The following is a 19,688-nucleotide window of genomic DNA, read 5'->3' on the forward strand; positions in this document are numbered from 1 at the left end:
TCCTCCAGAGCGATTATGGCGAAATCCAGACCATACCGGGCCAATCAGGGACTGCGTTTTAAACTGCTGTCCCGCCCCACAGTGGAAAGCAGCGGTTCGTGTCCCTGCCGCTCACTAAACAAACATGGCGGCACCGGAAGCAACGAGTGGTAACGTTAACGCTAGAAGAATAAACGCAGCTATAAGTGCAGTTATTGCAGAAATAGACTTAATCACAACGCTTAAACAAAAACAAGAGTATGCAGTAGCAGAGTTTTTGCCGTTCTTCCGACTGGATTTGGCAAAGGTTTGCTGAACGCTCATTGGCTGAAGGTATTTGTCTGCCACATAATCGCTCTCTATGGGGCGAAGGCCAGACCGATATTGCGGAGCGAGCAGTGAGCTCGCTAGATCGGGATGGTCATACCAGGCTAAGACTGATCTGCGGAGTAAAACTGAATGTGAATTCGCTAGATCAGGATGGTCTCACGAGGCTAGGATTTGTGTTCACCCTTCAAACAGTTCCTCCACTCTCTCTCCTTTCACTGTAGAATTTGATGGTGTGGCTCTTCTGGCAGGCCTGGTAAATGGGAGACGTCAATGGCCACTTTGCCTACCCAGATATTTAACCTCTCAAACTTTATCTTCACCTCACAGGGTCTCGGGCTCGTTTTGAGGACAGCCCACCGCGGATTGTGGAGCACCCCTCTGACCTGATCGTGTCCAAGGGGGAGCCCGCCACCCTCAACTGCAAGGCGGAGGGGCGGCCCACGCCCACCGTGGAGTGGTACAAGGACGGCGAGCGTGTGGAGACGGACAAGGACGACCCAAGGTCTCACCGCATGCTGCTGCCCAGCGGCTCCCTCTTCTTCCTGCGCATCGTCCATGGACGACGCAGCAAACCGGACGAGGGCGTGTACACCTGTGTAGTCCGCAACTACCTGGGAGAAGCCGTCAGTCGCAATGCTTCGCTGGAAGTTGCCAGTAAGGACTTGTCATCTTGAGGGCTACTGTTAACACAGTACTTTACTTACTTACTTACTTACTTACTTACTTACTTACTTACTTACTTACTTACTTACTTACTTACTTAATTACTTACCTACTTACGTACTTACTTTTGCTTTGGGTGTGTGTGTGTACGTTTACGTCTGTATCTGTTTTGTTTGTGTGTGTGTGTGTGTGTCATAATTGGTGCCAGTGTGGAGTGACCCCCTGCTGAGAAGTAGCTCTCTCTGGCATTGGAAAATGTATTAGTGAGTGTGTTGATTAGTAAAAGGATTGTGACAGATTAGCGAGCCCAAAGTCTCATCCTCAAAAACTGCTTTAATGTCCATTGTGAGGACTCTTCACCCGTGGTCTCTGTATGTAAGTTCCTAATGGCTGAAATAGGGTCGAGACCGCTCTGCATTTTTATCAGTGTAACTGGAGATGACACAGTCATACCAGTAAGGGGGATGATTCACCCACAGCTACAGTATGAATAACAGCAGTAACAAGTACGGTGTCTTAATCCCTAAATCCCCTCTGGTTAGCCTAGGCTAAGACAGTAGGGTGGTGGTCGTAGCTGTCTCAGCACCCTCCCATCTCTGCTGACTGTGTGGTGTGGAGTGATTAGTGGGGGGGGGGATAATACGAGGACAGTCTGGCAGTCTCAGCGCCAGACCCATGATAGTTATTTTGCTGATACACTACGTACTGTACACTGGTGTTCAAATCCTAGCAATTAATTGGTAACGCCGGCGACACCAATCTGTAACATCTTTTGCGATCAGGCGTTGCACCAATAGATATACGCCCATTTGACCTGGGCTCATTTGCTGCTACGACCTATCACTCTTTCAATTTGGACATGTCGATACGCCCTCAGAACACCAGTTTGGGTGGCAAAGTTGCAAAGACTATTATGTAGTATGCAGAGTGCAGCGATTCAATGTAATATTTGAGTCTGGAGAGACACTAACAGCCTGGGGGTCTTCTATTGTGAGGGAAATGCTTCTCAATACCTCATGAGCAGTAATGAATACTACTGCATCTGTTCTGCTCAATAGCAGTGAAGATGCAGCAGAGTTGTCAGGTATTGTCATTGCCACCAGTTTCCAATTAAACCAGGTAATTAGGAATAATTATGTACCATTTGCTATTTCATCACAATTTTTGATTGCATACCTACAGTAAAATGTGTTTAGAAATACTTACTTCTATGGTAACAAAGATAAATTATCCCTTTGAGATGAATGTAATCTCTGACTTGGCCTAGCCCCAAGGGAGCTGGTAGTGCCTAGAGCTGAACCCTGACCAATGAACCATTATGTGCTGCTCATTGGCCACAGATTCACTAAAGATGGTTCCCTCCATCCAAACAATGTATTTCATGCTCAAATTATTTTTTGCTTCGAGGCCCACAAGGTAAGTTTCTGTATTGACATTACAGCTTTCTCCCACTTCCAAATCACTTACAATGTAAGTGTCCTGTCGACCACATGTCGAAGTGTCCTTGAGCAAGACACCTAACCCCAAATTGCTCCCAATGAGCAGGTTAGCACCTTGCATGGCAGCTACCGCCATTGGTGTGTGAATGTATGTGTGAATGGGTGAATGAGAGGCCATTGTAAAGCGCTTTGAGTGCCGCTAAGGTGGAAAAGCGCTATATAAGTGCAGTCCATTTACCATTGACCATTTACAATACTTTCCTTATTGAAAATGATAGCAGCGACCAGTTGACTTTTAGAAACAAGGACAGGTCCAGCCTGGCTGATGTGCGTGGCTGGCTTGTTTCTGTTCAGGACTGGTAGGACGGAAGCTAGTCATGCCACTGAAATAGCTGTGAATTGAAATTATATGTATGCCAATATGACATTGGCATACATTGGCCAATAAGACACAGCTCATTTTATTGGATTTTAGTGCCATTTCTATTTTATATTAATATTTTAAGAAAAATCATCAATTTTTTTCTATAGCTTAGCTGAAATGTGAAACTGGCAGAATTTGAACTGCATTACTTAAAGAAGCTAAGAACTTTAATACATTTAACAACTTTTCAGCCTGAGTAGTTTAAGCTTTGAACTGAGCCTATAGCTTAAAAGATGAGCAAGTTGTTTAAATTCTGCTTACTGACCCTTAGAGAGCATGCATATTAAGTAGAATGGCAAAAGGATGATGCTTTAAGCAATTAGACCTCTCCGAGACACCGACCTGCACCCAGGGGTGAAGACCCTGTGTCTCTACCCCACGCAGGGGCTGAGTCGTGGGGTCTGTGGAGTGGTGGTGAGACTCCGCCCCCTTGGGACAGAATGGGTCAGGGGCAGTGCAGAGCCCTCCTGGCAATCTCCATGCAACCACCAGACCACTCAGGGGCTGAGTTGTGGGGTCTGTAGCGTGGATGGTGGCGTGGTAGCAAGATTCCACCCCCTTGGGTCAGAGCAGTTCAGTGTTAGTACCTCTCTCCGGGCCACCCACCTGCCCCCACCAGTGAAGACCCTGTGTCTCTAGCCCACTCAAGGGCTGAGTTGTGGGATCCGTGTGTTGGCGAGACTCCGTCCCCTCGGTTCATATTGGGTCAGGGGCAGTGGAGCCCTCTCCAGGCTACCCATCTGCCCCCACCGGTGAAGACTGTGTTTCTCTAGCCCTTTCAGGGGCTGATTTGTGGGGTCCGTGGCGTGGACAGTGGCATGGTGGCAAGACTCCGCCCCCTCGCGTCATATTGGGTCGGGGGCTTTGGATCCCTCTCTGGTCTACCCACCTGCCCCCACCGGTGAAGACAAGTGTGTCTTTAGCCATCTCAGGGGCTGAGTTGTGGGATCCGTAGCATGGATAGTGGCATGGTGGCGAGACTCCGCCCCCTCGGGTCAGAGTGGTTCGGGTGTAGTGCAGTTATTTTCAGGCAATCTCCATACACCCACTGGTGAAGACCGTGGGTCTCTAGCCCGCTCAGGGGCTGAGTTGTGGAGTTCATGGCATGGATAGTGGCGTGGTGGCGAGACTCCACCCGCTTGGGACAGAGCTTAGTGTGCACAGTACAGTGACCTCTGGGCAATCTCCATGCTCCCACTGGTGAAGACCGTGGGTCTCTAGCCCACTCAGGGGCTGAGTTGTGGGATCCGTGGCGTGGATAGTGGCATGATGGCGAGACTCCGCCCCCTCGGGTCAGAGCCAGGCGGGGACAGTCTAGCCCGCTGAGCAGTAGTCATAACTAGACCACCGAGGATCTGGAAAATGTGCGGTTTCATAGTGTTTTTGTTTTGATGTTCTTGGACCACTGCCTCTTGTGCTAGCAACATAGAACTGCAGATCAACATAGTCTGGGGCCTTTCTCGTTCGGTGTTATTTCGCCAGTCTAGAGCGGAAGCGCGATGACGCATAGCATAATCATCCGGTCTGGACCGGAAGACGAACAGTTGTTGTAATGTTTTTACTGAAAGCTGCACATGGTGAAGTTTCGAGTAGCCTAGATAACATTCACAATGGCATCACCAGGCATAACACCGACCAAAATTGTAAAAGAAGATGCGAGGAGAAAGCATAAAGCAAGCGGATGTTGGAGGCGGGCTCTACAGGCTCGAGTCGGATGATGGGGCAGGCTTAAGGCAGTGAAGTAAATAGATACCAGACTCTTCTCCCTGAGGAGAGACTGGTGACGCGAGGCTAAGGTCAACAACATGAGTGAGGGAGGGAAGGAGGGAGGGAGGGAGGGAGTGACAACCGGACATTTGCTATCCTTGGTGCGCTGGCTTACAGCCACGCACAAAAACTCACCAGGTTGGTGGATAGAGGCACTCCAATTAAAAATAATAGAAAGAAGGACTGAAAGACTTTCAGCTCACTTTTTCATTTTGTATTGGGCTGATGAGTTCCGGCAGTATGCCTTCATCAGAGTTTCATGCAAAAAAGAAAAACTGAGCTCAAAGTTTTGCACTTTTGTTCTTTTTAACTGATGTTCCGCTATCCCTACCAACCTGGTGTTTTTGTACTATATAGTAGTATTGTACCATTGCAAAGCACCCATAGCCTAAGAAGGCAACTAGAGGATGCACACCTGCTCTACGTACTTCTTTACCAGTGGACTTTCTCGGTTGTTTAGGATTCATGATAAAGAGATATCGGCTAACACTTTATAATAACGGTCAGTTATAAGACATTTATAAGCTATTAGTAGATAATTAACCCATTTGTATACATTCGTAAATTATTATTAAATCATTAACTTTTTTTTTTTTTTACATCTAACTAAATGTGTATAACATTTGCAAATAATTTATACATTATTTATAATGCATTATCAACATTATTTGTACTTGATTTGTTCATCATTAAATTATGTTATTTAATATTTAGGAACACATTTGAAAATGATTTAAAGAAAATGTTTTTTGATTAAAGCTAAATGTAGCCTATTGATTGTTTTTTCTTCATAATTGATAAATGATTTGTTACACATTTAAACTCGAAAGTATGTGTTGAGTCAACTGATTAGTAGGGCTACACAATTTGTAAATGCAATAGTTAAACTTTCATAAACCATCTTTTTCTCATTTTTTTAATTTTCAACATGATTAACATAATTTAATAAATGATTAGTGCAACATTTAATAATGCTATCTAATGTGTACTGTAGTAACATATATACCTATACTATACCACGCACTATACCTCCACTAATTTGTTCATGTTTAACAAATGATTTTTAAAACATTCTTAAAATATCTATAAATAATTTGCAAATGTTATTGTGTGCCCAAATTTAAAGTGAAGACTATTCATTATTTAGAAATATCAGTTAATGTTTATAAATTATTTGTGGACTTTTTACTTGTTATGAGCCATCTGGCTTTTATGAACCCAACTGTTTTTTAATCTGGGTCTCACGGCACCAGTGTGACCGATCTGATCTCATCTGCATAGTGTTTTGTTATTGCCGAGGGGGGATTTGAACCCTGGTGTCCTGCGTGACAGACCTTGTCCTAACCAAGCCACCAAAAAGCTAACTAATCAGTGATGCAGCCTGACATTATTTATACAATGAACAAAACAAGTACAAACTATGTTGATAATGCATTATAAATAATGTATAAATCATTTGTAAATGTTATACAAATTTAGTTAAATTATTTAATCATTTCTGAATGTATAAAAATGGTTTGTACATGTTTAGTTCATTATCTACTAATAGCTTATAAATGTCTTATAACTGATTGTTATTATAAGTGTTACTGAGACATCGTTATAACGGCTTCGCCTTGTGGGGTAATTATCCACCGCGTCATGCATTCTTGTTCGATAAAAGCACATATTGTTGTGTATTATCCCTTACATATATTGTGTATGAATCCATTCAGATTCTGCTGTATTCCAGAAATACAATAGTGTCCTGCTCTGTCAGTTGGCTTTTATGTAAGAGAAAAGCAGTATCTATTTCAAAGGCATGAATGCCCATGTTTGTCTTGGGGCACAAACACCCACATGCTCTGAGCTGGATTAGAATAAAGTAGGACAAATAAAAAATACAACTTGCTTAAAAGGCTTTAGAGCCAGATGTCCCTCTTTCTCCTGATGGGAGATTATGAAGGAATGATGATTTGGGCTTCAGCTGGTTTCCTGGCCTCTTCTACTCTAGGCGTTGGCTCTCCCACTGGATACATTGCCCTGAAGACAACCATTCTAGAAAGTAAGGATATTGCGATCTCCTCTGTTGATTTAAAATTGGCAGATGATTAGATTTTCATTATTCATTCATTCCTCCTGAGATAGTTGAGTTACAACATCCGATTTGGGGAGGCAGATGGATTTAAGGATGAGTTATACCGTTGTCTCTTTAGACAGAAGATCCTTAACCTCCATAAACACAGCCAGACAATGGCCGGATTAAAGCAATCCCTCTTCTCTGCAGTTTCTATTAGCTGTGAGATTGCGATGGCATGGGGATAGGATTAGACCACCTCTCTAAGGGGTTTACTACTACTGCACTCAGGAACAAAAGAACAATTACAGCTGCTGCGCAGCACTGGATTGGGGCCGGAGAAGGGAAGTTGTGTGGGAGAACTTGGGGTGGTTGAACACCAGGCGAACACCGACATCAGAGGGGATGAGAGATGGTTTCTTCAGGAGGGGGGTGACTCTGGCAGTCTTGAAAGTGCGAGGGAAAGCATCCTGATACAAGAGATGCGTTGATGAGGTGGGTTAGGAAGGGAAGGAGTTTGGGTGCAACAGACTGAAGGAGAGACAAGGGAACAGGGTCGTAGAGAGTAGAGAGGGAAGAGAGGGTGGGGGTGGGGAGGTGAGGTTGGCGCACAAAGCGTTGACCAGGGGATGGGAGAAAGAGGATCTGATATTAACTGTGTTGTCAAAGAAGTTGGCGAAATCGTCAGGGAGAAGGGAGGAGCTGCGAGTAGGAGGTGGGGGCTGGAGTAGTGAATATATGGTTTCCAAGAGGATTTGGAAGGACTGGAAGCAGAGGTTAGAATTTTAGAGCGGAAGAAAGCAACTTTAGCAGCAGATAGGGAGGAGGAGAATGTGGACAGAAGAGATTGGAAATTAAGAAGGTCCTCTGGGAGTCTGCCTTTTCTCCATTTACACTCAGCTATTCTCAGGCTCCGTCTATCAGTACACACCGAGTCCGACAGCCATGGGGCAGTTTGGCCTTCTCTTTATCTAAAAGTTCTACAAAAGAACGTTCTCAAACTTAAATCACAAGACATGTGGCCGCCTTCCTGTATGCATCCATCATCTTCATGAGTGCTGAAATGGCTGGGGTTTGAAACATTTTTGGCTCATCTTCCTAGTGGCAGAGTAACTGCAGCAGTGCTCAATCAGTGACCAATCAATCAATTTTGACGGATGTAATCCTAGGCGGGGGTTGGGTGGGGGTGCCAACAGCGATGTCTCTGGTGGAACTTAGCGCTGTTGCACTATAGGATTGTGGGTAGTGTGCTTTTTTCCATATGAGAGCAATAGTTTGAGGGGGATGGGATGAGGACAGAATTCAAAATATTTTCAAATTGTATTTGAGATACTGTATAATTCTTAAAAATGTCACGTTTTTTGCAGTGAATATGAGGGGAGTATGGCTTCAGATAGCACTAACTAAAAAAGGATCAATGTCAGTTTATTTACACTGTATACATCCTGGATAAACATTAGTGTGCCTACTATACTGTGATGGAAATGAGTTGTGGGACTCTGGACTGAGCATAGATTCACTTATTTAATTGATTGGATTGAACAGAGGTGGGACTGATTAACAGACAAGACTGTCAGATGAAGTGATGCAAACAAGACAAACAGGAATAGTACCTGCTACAAATTAGGAACAAGCTGCCCTGATCTAGCATGAAACTGTACTAAGCATTTCTTAACTACTAGAGGTCGACAAACTAATAATTTGTAAAAAATATAATGAAGTAAAACTATAATGGGATACTCCCCTAAGGACAAACTGTGCATGAAGGCCAACAGCTAAGCTAAATTAAACCATGGGGAAGTGTGCGTGAGATAGGAGGAAGAGGAGACAAATGACAAATGCATGAGTCTTGTCAGCAGAACAGTCTGGATCATAAATCAAAACTTTAAAATAATGTCACAGCACAATGAGTATGCATTCATATTTTTATTCTCGATCACCCTGGGCATGAAGTCACAAAGTTACACCAAGGGCAAGTCTAACAAGTTTCCACAAAATGTTAAAGGTAAAAAGCTTAACTAAAGACTAAACAATAAAACCAAAGTACACTCAACAAGTGAAGAACAAAAGACAAAGCTTACAAACTTACAAGATGGCTCAGGAAACACCAGGGAAAATGCACAGCTACAGCAAATAATGAATAGACAAAGAACTGGACTGGGGGAGCTACATGTAGGCTATATATACACAGACTAACAAGACAGGTGGAAACCAATCAAACAACCAGTGGCATAGGCATCCTCTCAATCAGAGTAGTTTAGCCATTAGTAGGCTGCATTCCAAATCGCATATTTCTACTGTACTTCTTACTACCAGAACCTACTACAGCTGCCCTTAGAAAGTATGTACTTTGCATACTTACGGATGTACAGACATACGGATGTAGTAGGACATCCTGGTATTTTTGCCATACTGCATGTGGCATACTATGTATTGGGACATACTACATCCTGTTTTGGCATACTATATAGTAGGGTAGTATGCGATTCGGAACGCAGCCTAGGGTCTGCTTTTGAGGCGTGGTTGCCAACAACAACATATCTGATTGGTGGAGACATTGCTGTTGCACTATAGATAGATAGATTGTGGCTAGTGTATTTTTCCCTGTATGAACAGCAGTAGTTTGTGGGGACAAAATGAGGACAGACTTCAAAATATTGACAAAAATTCAGTTTTTGAGATAAAATTCTACATCTACCATGTCATGAAAATGTTGTCATTTTTTTCATGAGCATTGGAGATTTTTTGAACGAGTATTTGCAGTAACTGCATACAGTACTGTTTACAGTTAAACATTTTGATGCACTGTGGGCTCAATTTTTAAATCTGTGAATATTATTTATCGAGGACAGTCTGAAGATGTAGTGTAGCAATTGGGGTGTCAAAAAATGTAGTTTGATAGGTTTTACAGTTTTTGAGAAAAACAGAGTGATGGACTTCATAAATCCTGCCAGCTCAAAGCATATGGAAGTTTCTGCTCACTTTGGCCTACATTTTGGTGGTGGTTGCAAAGTGATATAGCATGTATGATTTTTTGTTTTGTTTTAAACATTAGACAGTTGCTGTAGCATCCACCATTAGGACTAATGGCCCACAATGCCAGTTGAGGACTTCTGGCATAGAAGTCAGACTTCATAGGAAGAAGAATATTCAGATTCAGAATATTATGAAATACAAGAGGGGCCAGCAGCTGAGGCACTAATGAATGACCAGTCATCACTTCAGGACCAGCTCTAATATCTCAGCAGAAACAATTCCACTGTGTGCCACCCCTCATACGCTGCTTTGGCTGGTTGTGATATTATTGTTTCCCGTTAATGATAGTCCAACTCCCAATGGCGTCCAACAGTATTTTAATTTCAGTGTCTCATTACGCCTTCTTCCTCTGTATATCCTTAATCATTCATCAAACCCCACCAATAGAGGGTTTTCACGGCTGTCCGTATTGATGGTTTAAGCTTAGGTTTAGGGTGACTACCTAGATAGATAGATATAAACAGATAGATAAACCTAGCTAGCTAGCTATCTAGCTACATTCAGTAGCCTAAAACCTCCAACATGGCCGACTGATGAAAAACCCTCTATACTATAGAGTCTATAGGTTGGTTCAGACACTTTGGCTGTCCAGCCCTACCACACTGACTAACAAGGGCGACACAAAGCACTCATCCTTGTTGTGACTACTTTAACTCTCTCACTTCACCCATTAAAAACACCAACAGATGGCCATTCCACTGTACTAAAGCTGAATCACTTAAATTATCACTTAAAAATGCAGTGATAAATATTCTGAGGAGATTTAATATTTTAATCTGAAACATTAAACATTACAATTATGAAAGTAGATGGAGCTGCCAAGAAAACTATGCATACTGCAACACAGTGTGTCTAGTAATAAAGAGAAAACCATTATGGTTTAGTAATTTAACTTCCACACAGGAAGTCCTAACAGGAGAAAGGGGGATGTGAGCATTAGTGGTGTTCCGTGTGGTGAGAGGGTCAGACAGTAGGTACAGTAGCCTGTTCTCCTCTCCTGCTGGCCAGAGGTGCAGTGTGGATGACTCATATTGAGGATATTGCCCTGGTGATGACTCACTAATGGGAATCGCATTTTGAATGAATCAGATGTCTGAGATGCCAACTCAGGAGTGTGTCAGTGTGTGGATCACCACAATAAAACTCTTAAACTGTGAAATGACTTTTAGCATGGCAGGCTTTAGATGCTGGTTGGGGAGGCATAACAACTTCAGCCCTTCAGCTTCAAAGAGTTGCTGTTTGGCTGCTGTGTTCGGCAGTGTTCAGAGAGAGTGATCTGAGGGCTACTCTCTGCCCCCCGACACGTGCCTCAGCCCTCAAACATCCCACTTTCTGTGTTTCTGGAGTTGGGACATGGGTGTGACGCATAGAGATTTAGGTGTATGTGTGTCTGCATTTATGTGTGTGTGTGTGTGTGTGTGTGTGTGTGTGTGTGTGTGTGTGTGTGTGTGTGTGTGTGTGTGTGTGTGTGGAACGTGTGTGTGTGCGTGCACCCGTGTGTGTTTGAGTGCCGCCGGCCTGGCGGAAGGGTGAATGTGTGTACATGTGTGCGCATGTGTGTGGGCGGGTATCTGTGCGTCTATTTGTGGTTTTGGTATTAGCTCTATGCCCTTGACTTCCTCGCTTCAGTCGACATGGCTGGGTAACGGGGTCTCCGTGCTCACTTCTCTGCACCATGCAGGTCTCACGAACTGAGGTCTAAAAATAACGCAGTGCTTTCAATTAACCCCTCAGCTCTGTGGAGCCTTTGAAACAAGCAGCCACGTGGATACTGTAGGGTTGGGATATTTTCTGAACACTGGTGGGGTCTTTTTTTGTTGCGGTTGGGGTTAGCGGGTGATACTGTAAGGGGTGCTATTATACAGTACCTCTCTGTGGACATATGTCCATACACATGCCTGTAAGCTTCCTAAGCTACAGTAACTGCCCCCCATCCAGAACGCGTTCCTCTCCTCCGACTGTAAGGGCCCTATACTGCTGCTAGTCAGAGGAGCTGCCAGGACTGATGTATATTTCATATACTATAGAGAGAAGCTACTGTTTTCATGTGCAATATGATATATTAAAACCTGGGGTGGAGATATGAAAATAGAAAAAGTAAAAAAATGTCTTTGAATATAAATTCAAGTGTTCAATTTTCAGAATGAGCCCTCACTTTTCAAGCAAATGTGCAAAGTTTAGATGTCACTTCAAAAACAAGTGCCCGAATGTCCCAGCTGGAAAATGAAATGTGTGTCATTATAATGCATGAAAAGCCAGCCTCATGATGGTAAAAGTAAAGATTACTGCTGTTTATGAACAGGCCTGAGTTGGGATGGCAGGCGGGCAGAGAGTGTGACAGATTGTCCCATATTGGGGAAGGGGGGTTAGCTGGAGGGAGGGGGGAGGCTGAGCAGACAGATTGACAGATGACCACTTTAGTCCTGATGGGGGATCTGGAATCCCAAGCAAAGCCTCACCGCCATTTGTCTGCTCCTCAGCAACTGGAGTTTTCATAGTATATTATACAACGGTTAGTTCTGGTTCTTGATTCTGATTGGCTGTGTGTATGTGTGCATGCACCCATGCACGGATGTGACCATGGAGGACCTTAATAGAACTGTGCATGCTTTCAAGAGGTCTTCTGAGCCCCCATCCAGAGGTCAGAGTTCATCCAGTAGCTTTCATCTCTTGATCACTGCTGGGATTTCAGAGAAACCAAAGCTCCTAGTCTCTCCTACGGTCTTCATTCTCTGAGAGGAGAGGAAGCGAACCTCAATATGCCAGTGTAACATACTGTACAGAGAGGACAAACACCAGAATTACATAACTTTCATCTCAACGTCTCAATGCCATCGCTGTTGAAGAGGACGGACGTAACCTGGTTACTGCTCTCGCTAGTTCTTACCAGTGTAGCTAATTCCCTCTGGGAGGTGACAAAGTTGGATATATTTTCACTTGCGTGTGTTAGTTGGTTGGTTCATTCTTTAACAGGATTATATAAAAACTACCAGTCCGATTTTCACGAAACTCGGTGGAGGGGTGTAGCATATAGGCCAACTTAGAACCCATAAAATGTTGGAGTTGATCCGAATCAAACATTAAAGCAATACATCGTGATATTTGGACCTTTACAAACATGTCTGGTGCTAATTCTCCAATTAGTTTTACTAAAAATAAGATGAATCGTCCAGTCTACTCAGAAAGATAATACATTGACATTTATTACCTTTTAAAACTCGCGCCCCCGGGACGCAGCATTCAGTCGAAGTGCGCATGCAACATTGTGCTTAAACAACACAGTAGTAGCTAGCTATTCCGGCGTCTTTGGATATCATGCGTTTTTTTAGCTCAATGATATCATGGTGGGGGTGAGAAAGCCATGGAGAAAACCGAAGCGAAACATCACGGAGGAAGCCAGAAAAAGAAAAAGACAATCTGATAACTTTATGACAGTACGACAGTGCACTTACTTGCAGAGCCTGTGAGGGCGCAGTTCCGAGAAAACCGGAGAAAACGCTATGTATTGCTTTAAATTAAATTAAAACAAAACTTGGCTGCCATTTCTCTACACTTCATCTTTAGACGTATCTCAACCCTCCCCCCAACATTAGTAATACTGTTTTATTAGCATTTCTGTCTTATTTGTGTCTCAGTAAATCAGTTGCACACACAGTATTCCCCAACTGTTATCTGAGGACTTGATTGATTACTTTATTGATCCTCGAGGAGGAAATTAAAATAGTCAGCATTGCATAGGACATGTTCGCTACCTCTTTTGTATAGCCTCGCCAAGCCCCCAGCAAGCTGGTTACCCACCTAACAGCTATGGAAGTGTCCCCCAGACAACTGCTACCAACCGCACACCACACAAAAATAAGAAACTACTGTAAAACAAACCAACGCGACCAACAGGACACGTAGCTACGCCTACCAGGGGAAATCCCACCAACAGACTAGGCCACACACCAGAACGCAACCATGCAATCATCACCAATCAGCCCCTCCCGGACTGCAGAAACAAAAAGCCAATTAACCAATCAACCAAACAAAACAACCAAAGAAACCAAAGCAACTAAAGCAACCAAAAGCAAAAGCATCCACAGCAACCAAAAGCATCCCCCTCCAAACACAGGGCGAGCCAAACAGAAAAGCAGACCAGACCAAAGACAACCAAACCCTAACAAGGGAACCAAACGGCCCAAATCAGACCCACAAACAAAAAAGCGGACGAGCCCCCATTTGTCACAAACCAGGCCGTGTATGGCCGTGACAAAGGAGGGGGACGCATACCAAACTAAGGATTAACAATAGGATTTAATTAAACTAAACTCAAACAATATGTAAAGTACATAAATCAAACATGGGATGTGCAGTCAGTCATCAGTGGTGTAAGTGAGTGCACGAGTGAGTGAAGGGTGTATGAGTGCAGTGTTGAGTAGTGCGAAACCAAGTTCAAACTACAAAGCAATCAGTGTCCCCGGGAGGAGGAAGTGCAGCAACTGAGCTCCCAGCTCTTCTTGTAGAGCCCTGACACACCGGGCCCAGGTGTGCCAGGGTAGCTGCTGATGACGGCCACGCCCACCTCAGGAACCTGCTAGGACAGACACACTGAACAGACAGTGAACACACACACACACACGACACACCTAGACAGGCAAATGGAGTAGGCGGGGCCGTCACAGTACCCCAACCCTACTACAGTAAATGCACTCTGATATCCTAGGGAGAAAGACAGAGGGAGAGAGAGAGACCTTGCAGCTTTCATATCTATCAATCCCTGATTATTTTATCCACTTACACATTCAACAACTGCACATGCTGATCTAACAGGTGTCAATACATCACTCTCAGTATTGCTTCCTCCTGCAACTTGCCCACACGGTCATCATACCCAGGTGCTCTGATTTGCATTCACACATGACCACCTGTCATAAACACCACTACCAGTTATGCCACCGAAAAGCTTACTCTTCAATGGTGCAAGTGGGCAATATTGATACTGAGTTGTGAATTTAACCATTTCAACTCGGTTACTCCAACAAAAATGCATTAATGGGTGGAGACCTCTCTGAGCACCCTTTCTAGTTATGTATATTCTAATAGGCTATATTTTGAGGTATACAGCAGGTTTATACTTCGTTTTAGGTTCTTTCTAGGTTCATGTTAATATTATATTATTCAACTGTAGTATAACTGTAATATTTTTTATTAATATTCACATAGGCTTTATTTTAGGTCTAGGTTAATATATTATTCACATTTATATAATATTATTTAGTCAGGAACTTATGAACTGATAAGCGACTGTGGAGAGGAGCAGGACCAATAATTAAAATGCACAGTACCTATACTTGTACTTGGTGCATAGGGCAAAATAAAATCTCTTGAACTTTTATTTAGTCTTGTCTTTCTGACGGATTTGTGGTGAGTGAGATGTAATGCGTGCTGTGAGGAATTACAGATAAAAGCATTGCATTAATGTGCATAGGCCCTTTTTCCCCTTTCATAGACCCTGACGAAGGCACTTTTGCAGAAACGCGTTGGTCTTTTAATCTTTGCCTACAATAAATTCACTGCAACTGAACAGTTGTGCCTTGGACCCCCTTTGTTCAAGTTTACCTCGAGTTACTTGGACTTTTGACATTTAAGGGATTTTGAAATATTTCGATTAATGCAAACCCTTTCCAAAGAGCACCTGTTTCAGACCTTCACAATTAAGGACCCCACGCAGCGCTTCTCTTCTTTCTACTTGTTCACCCTTTGTCCCTTTTCACAAGTTAAATAATGCATGCGTTTTTATTTGTTTATGCTGTGTTGGACTGAGGGATGTGCATTATCCAGTACCTCAGCTCTGACAGTACAGCAGGCAGACTAGGGTACCGATACAGGACACATCAAAAAAGGGATTTGAGCGTCCATGCACAAGCAGGAACACAACATGCAGCTATGATCCAATGAGCTTGTTTTCATCCATAGATGTGAAATATGCATCAAATGATTACAAGGAAAAGTTAATAGGGCACCATTAATGACATTAGCAGCATATCGCTAATGCTATCTCTGCATTGGAGGCATTCATTGGTGTGTGCCTGAGGAACGGACAGGTGCAGATTAGAATAGAGTAGAATCAAATATAACTTTATTAGTCCACATTGTCCTAACCTCTGGTTCTGTCTACTCCACCCAGTCCTGAGAGACGACTTCCGGCAGGCCCCCAGTGACGTAGTGGTGGCGGCAGGGGAACCGGCTGTGCTGGAGTGTGTCCCCCCTCGTGGCCATCCCGAGCCTGCAGTCTCCTGGAAAAGGAACAACGCCCGAGTCAGCACCAAGGACGAGCGCATCTCAGTGAGTCTGCTGTATATGGGGATCCTGTTTATTACACCTAATCACGTCCTCTTTGAACGTGGAAGTGTTTAAACCCACCTGTTGGAGTTCAACAGCAGCTCCATCCAACTCACAGGAGTGTCATACAAACCTACGCTGACAGGCGTGCAAGCGCTTCTTCCCGAGGGCCGATAATCAGATGTGTCACCGTGTTTCTTCCCAGATGCGCGGGGGCAAGTTGATGATCTCCCACACTAGGAAGAGTGACGCAGGCATGTATGTGTGCGTTGGCACCAATTTGGTGGGGGAGAGACCCTGCCGAATTGGTGGTGTATGGTAAGTCCAAAGTCACTGTAACCACTGTATGTGTTGGTGTGTGTGTGTGTGTGTGTGTGTGTGTGTGTGTGTGTGTGTGTGTGTGTGGGTGGTCTTTACTGTCTATAGGGCAGCAGTGTGTGTGTGTGTGTGTGTGTGTGTGTGTGTGTGTGTGTGTGTGCTATAATTGTTAACCTGTCTACACAGAGCGTCCTGTGCTGATACGGAGGCCGGTGAATCAAGTGGTGATGGAGGACGAGACAGTGGACTTCCTGTGTGAGGTGCATGGAGACCCTGCCCCCACTGTTCGATGGCGCAGAGAGGAGGGAGAATTACCCCGTGGGAGGTGAGTTTGACTGACTTGTCCACTGACCAATGGAACCTCAGGCTGACTGATTGACAGTCACATTGATTGATGTGACATCTAAATTGCTACAGTAACAGATTAAGAGAATTCAACCAGAGATTAATATTGTATCAGATTAAAAATATGTGACTTCGAAAGCAAAGAGTAATTACTCATAAATCCATGCCTTTACTCCAGTCAATGCAAATTCATGAATGGGAAGCTTAACAGGATTTAGCAGTTACTGTAGCATGAACTCTGTGTGACATTGCGACTCCTATACAGTAAATTTAGTGAAGTTTCTCTTTATTAGATTATTATATTGTAGTATTGTATTATAGTTCAACTCCTGTATGGTGGTATCTGCATTAAGTTGGGCCTCTTGGTGACATAGTTGGCTTGAGTTCTCTCCTTGTGCCTATGAATAATAGGGTTGATTGACACATGGTACCCTGTCTGTGTCTCCCTCGCAGGTTTGAGATCCGGAATGACAACAGCCTGCGTCTGCTCAGGGTGAGAGAGGAGGACGAGGGGACGTACACCTGCATGTCTGAGAACAGCGTGGGCAAGACGGAGGCTTCAGCCATACTGCAGGTTCATGGTGAGACTCACACACATACTTGTACTGGAAATGCACACGTGAACATACACATCCATCACACAGAGACATATACTGTAGACACGCACGCACATACACACACACACACACACATCCATCACGCAGAGACACATACTGTAACACACACACACACACAGCATACACACACACACACACACATCCATCACACATTGACACATACTGTAACACACACATACACACACGCATGTACACACACGCATGTACACACACACACACACACCAACACACACACACACACACACACACACACACACACACACACACACACACACACTTTGTGCCCTGATACCAAAAGACACATGCGAACAGTAATGTAGTGAGCCACAGTCACATCAACAAGACACACTCATATCCAGCTCATTAAACAGTGATCACAGGAGTCTGTTCATACTGGTACAGGTATGTGTGATATCAGAGTGTTTGTGTTGCGGTCCTCCACATGATCTTAAATGCTAAACCGTATGGATTATTCCATCTGACAGCTGTTTTGGATATGGTGTGCTTTCATACATAGCCGTGTGTGCGTGTGTGTGTGTGTGTGTGTGTGTGTGTGTGTGTGTGTGTGTGTGTGTGTGTGTGTGTGTGCATGTGTGTGTGGGTGTGCGTGTGCGTGTGGGTGTGGGTGTGTGTGCATGCATGTCTGAATGTACGTGTTTGGATGTTTGTGTGTTTCCATATGTGTGCTCACGTGAACCCCAATCTCCATTCCCTTTATTCTGTTCTGTCATTGACTATGTAGGTGTCATGGATGATGTTTGAATGTATTGTACCCCTTTACTGTACAGTATGTATGCAACATGTACAGTGCTTGTCGGAAACCTTTGTATGCTGTTTTGTTGCCTTTCTTGTCTAGCTTCCCCTTGAAAAAGAGATTGTATCTAAATGGGTCTTCTTCCTGACTATATAAACAAGGCAAGGCAAGTTTATTTGTATAGCACATTTCAGCAATAAGGCAATTCAAAGTGCTTTACATGAGACATTAAAAGCATCAATACAAAGTGCAACACATAAAAGGTCATATAAAACAAAATGCAAAAAAGGACACTCTTTTCTTTATCACATACTGAAACCTTCTTTCTCTCCACTCACTTATGTACAATGTTCTTCTGTATAGTTGCTCGCTGGCTTTTCACCAGTGACTCAAACATCCTTTCTGAGCGTGGGAAGACACCAGCTGTTGTGTCACTAGGCACACCTTGCACCCAAAATCCAACCTCTCCATTTCCAACATACATTTCCTTCTTTCACTTCCTCCCTCAAGTCGTTCTACTAACATGCTCTTGTACTTTGCAGAACATTTAAAACTAAATGCAGGAAAAATTAAATACAGTAATAAAAGTTACAGTGCAGTGTATGAACACAATGAAGGTTGTTCCAGATATGTGGAGCATAAAAACTGAACGCTGCTTCTCCATGTTTTGTTTTAACTCTGGGGACAGAAAGCAGGCCTGTGCCAGATGACCTGAGAGGTCTGGATGGTTCATAAGGTAGCAGCAGATCAGAAATATATTTTGGCCCTAAACCATTCAGTGCTTTATAAACCAACAGCAGTATTTTAAAGTAAATTCTTTGACAGACAGGAAGCCAGTGTAAGGACCTCAGAACTGGAGTGATGTGATCCACTTTCTTGATCTTAGTGAGGACTCGAGCAGCGTTCTGAATCAGCTGCAGCTGTCTGTTCGATTTTTTAGAGAGACCTGTAAACACACCGTTACAGTAGTCGAGTCTACTGAAGATAAATGCATGTTGAGTCATAAATCCTTTAATCCTTGATATATTCTTCAGGTAATAGTAGGCTGACTTTGTAATTGTCTTAATGTGACTGTTGAACTTCAGGTCTGAGTCCATGACTACACCAAGATTTCTGGCTTTGTTTGTGGTTTTTAACATTACTGATTACTGATTTTTAATCATTCTTCTTTGGCTCCAAAGACAATTACTTCAGTTTTATTTTTGTTTAGTTGAACAAAGTTCTGGCACATCCAATAGTTGATTTGTTCAATGCACTTACTCAGCACTTGTATGGGATTATAGTCCCCTGGTGATATGGTCATATACATTTGTGTGTTGTCTGCATAGCTATGGTGGCATATTTTGTTGTTTTCCATAATTTGAGCTAGTGGGAGCATGTAAATGTTGAACAGAAGAGGCCCCATAATGGAGCCTTGGGGAACTCCACAGGTCATTTTTGTCTGCTCAGATTTGTAATTGCCTATAGAAACAAAGTAGTCCCTGTCCTTCAAGTAGGATTCAAACCAGTCTAGCACTGTGCCAGAAATTCCCTGCCAGTTTTCCAGTCGGCCTAGTAATATGTTGTGGTCAACCGTGTTAAATGCCGCGCTGAGATCCAGTAATACTAAAACTGAAATTCTGCCATTGTCTGTGTT

General features: G+C 43.6%; 1 protein-coding gene and 1 pseudogene across 2 annotated transcripts in view; one reads left to right on the forward strand and one right to left on the reverse strand.

Moving 5' to 3' along the window:
• LOC311328820 (mitochondrial adenyl nucleotide antiporter SLC25A24-like) overlaps positions 1-19,688 on the reverse strand; it is a gene marked incomplete at both ends in the record, with an annotated part of 358,532 nt that overhangs the window by 246,840 nt on the left and 92,004 nt on the right. The gene's annotated exons all lie outside the window — the stretch shown is intronic.
• Positions 1-19,688, forward strand: part of LOC311328806 (roundabout homolog 2-like) — a 55,765-nt pseudogene that overhangs the window by 6,033 nt on the left and 30,044 nt on the right. The window contains exons 2-6 of the transcript in view: positions 637-963; positions 15,864-16,021; positions 16,224-16,336; positions 16,523-16,661; positions 17,135-17,262. The product of the transcript in view is annotated as a roundabout homolog 2-like (transcript). The remainder of the gene's footprint in view (positions 1-636; positions 964-15,863; positions 16,022-16,223; positions 16,337-16,522; positions 16,662-17,134; positions 17,263-19,688) is intronic.

The sequence above is a fragment of the Borostomias antarcticus genome (assembly GCF_949987555.1).
Source record: "Borostomias antarcticus genome assembly, contig: scaffold_62, whole genome shotgun sequence".
Lineage (NCBI taxonomy): Eukaryota > Metazoa > Chordata > Actinopteri > Stomiiformes > Stomiidae > Borostomias > Borostomias antarcticus.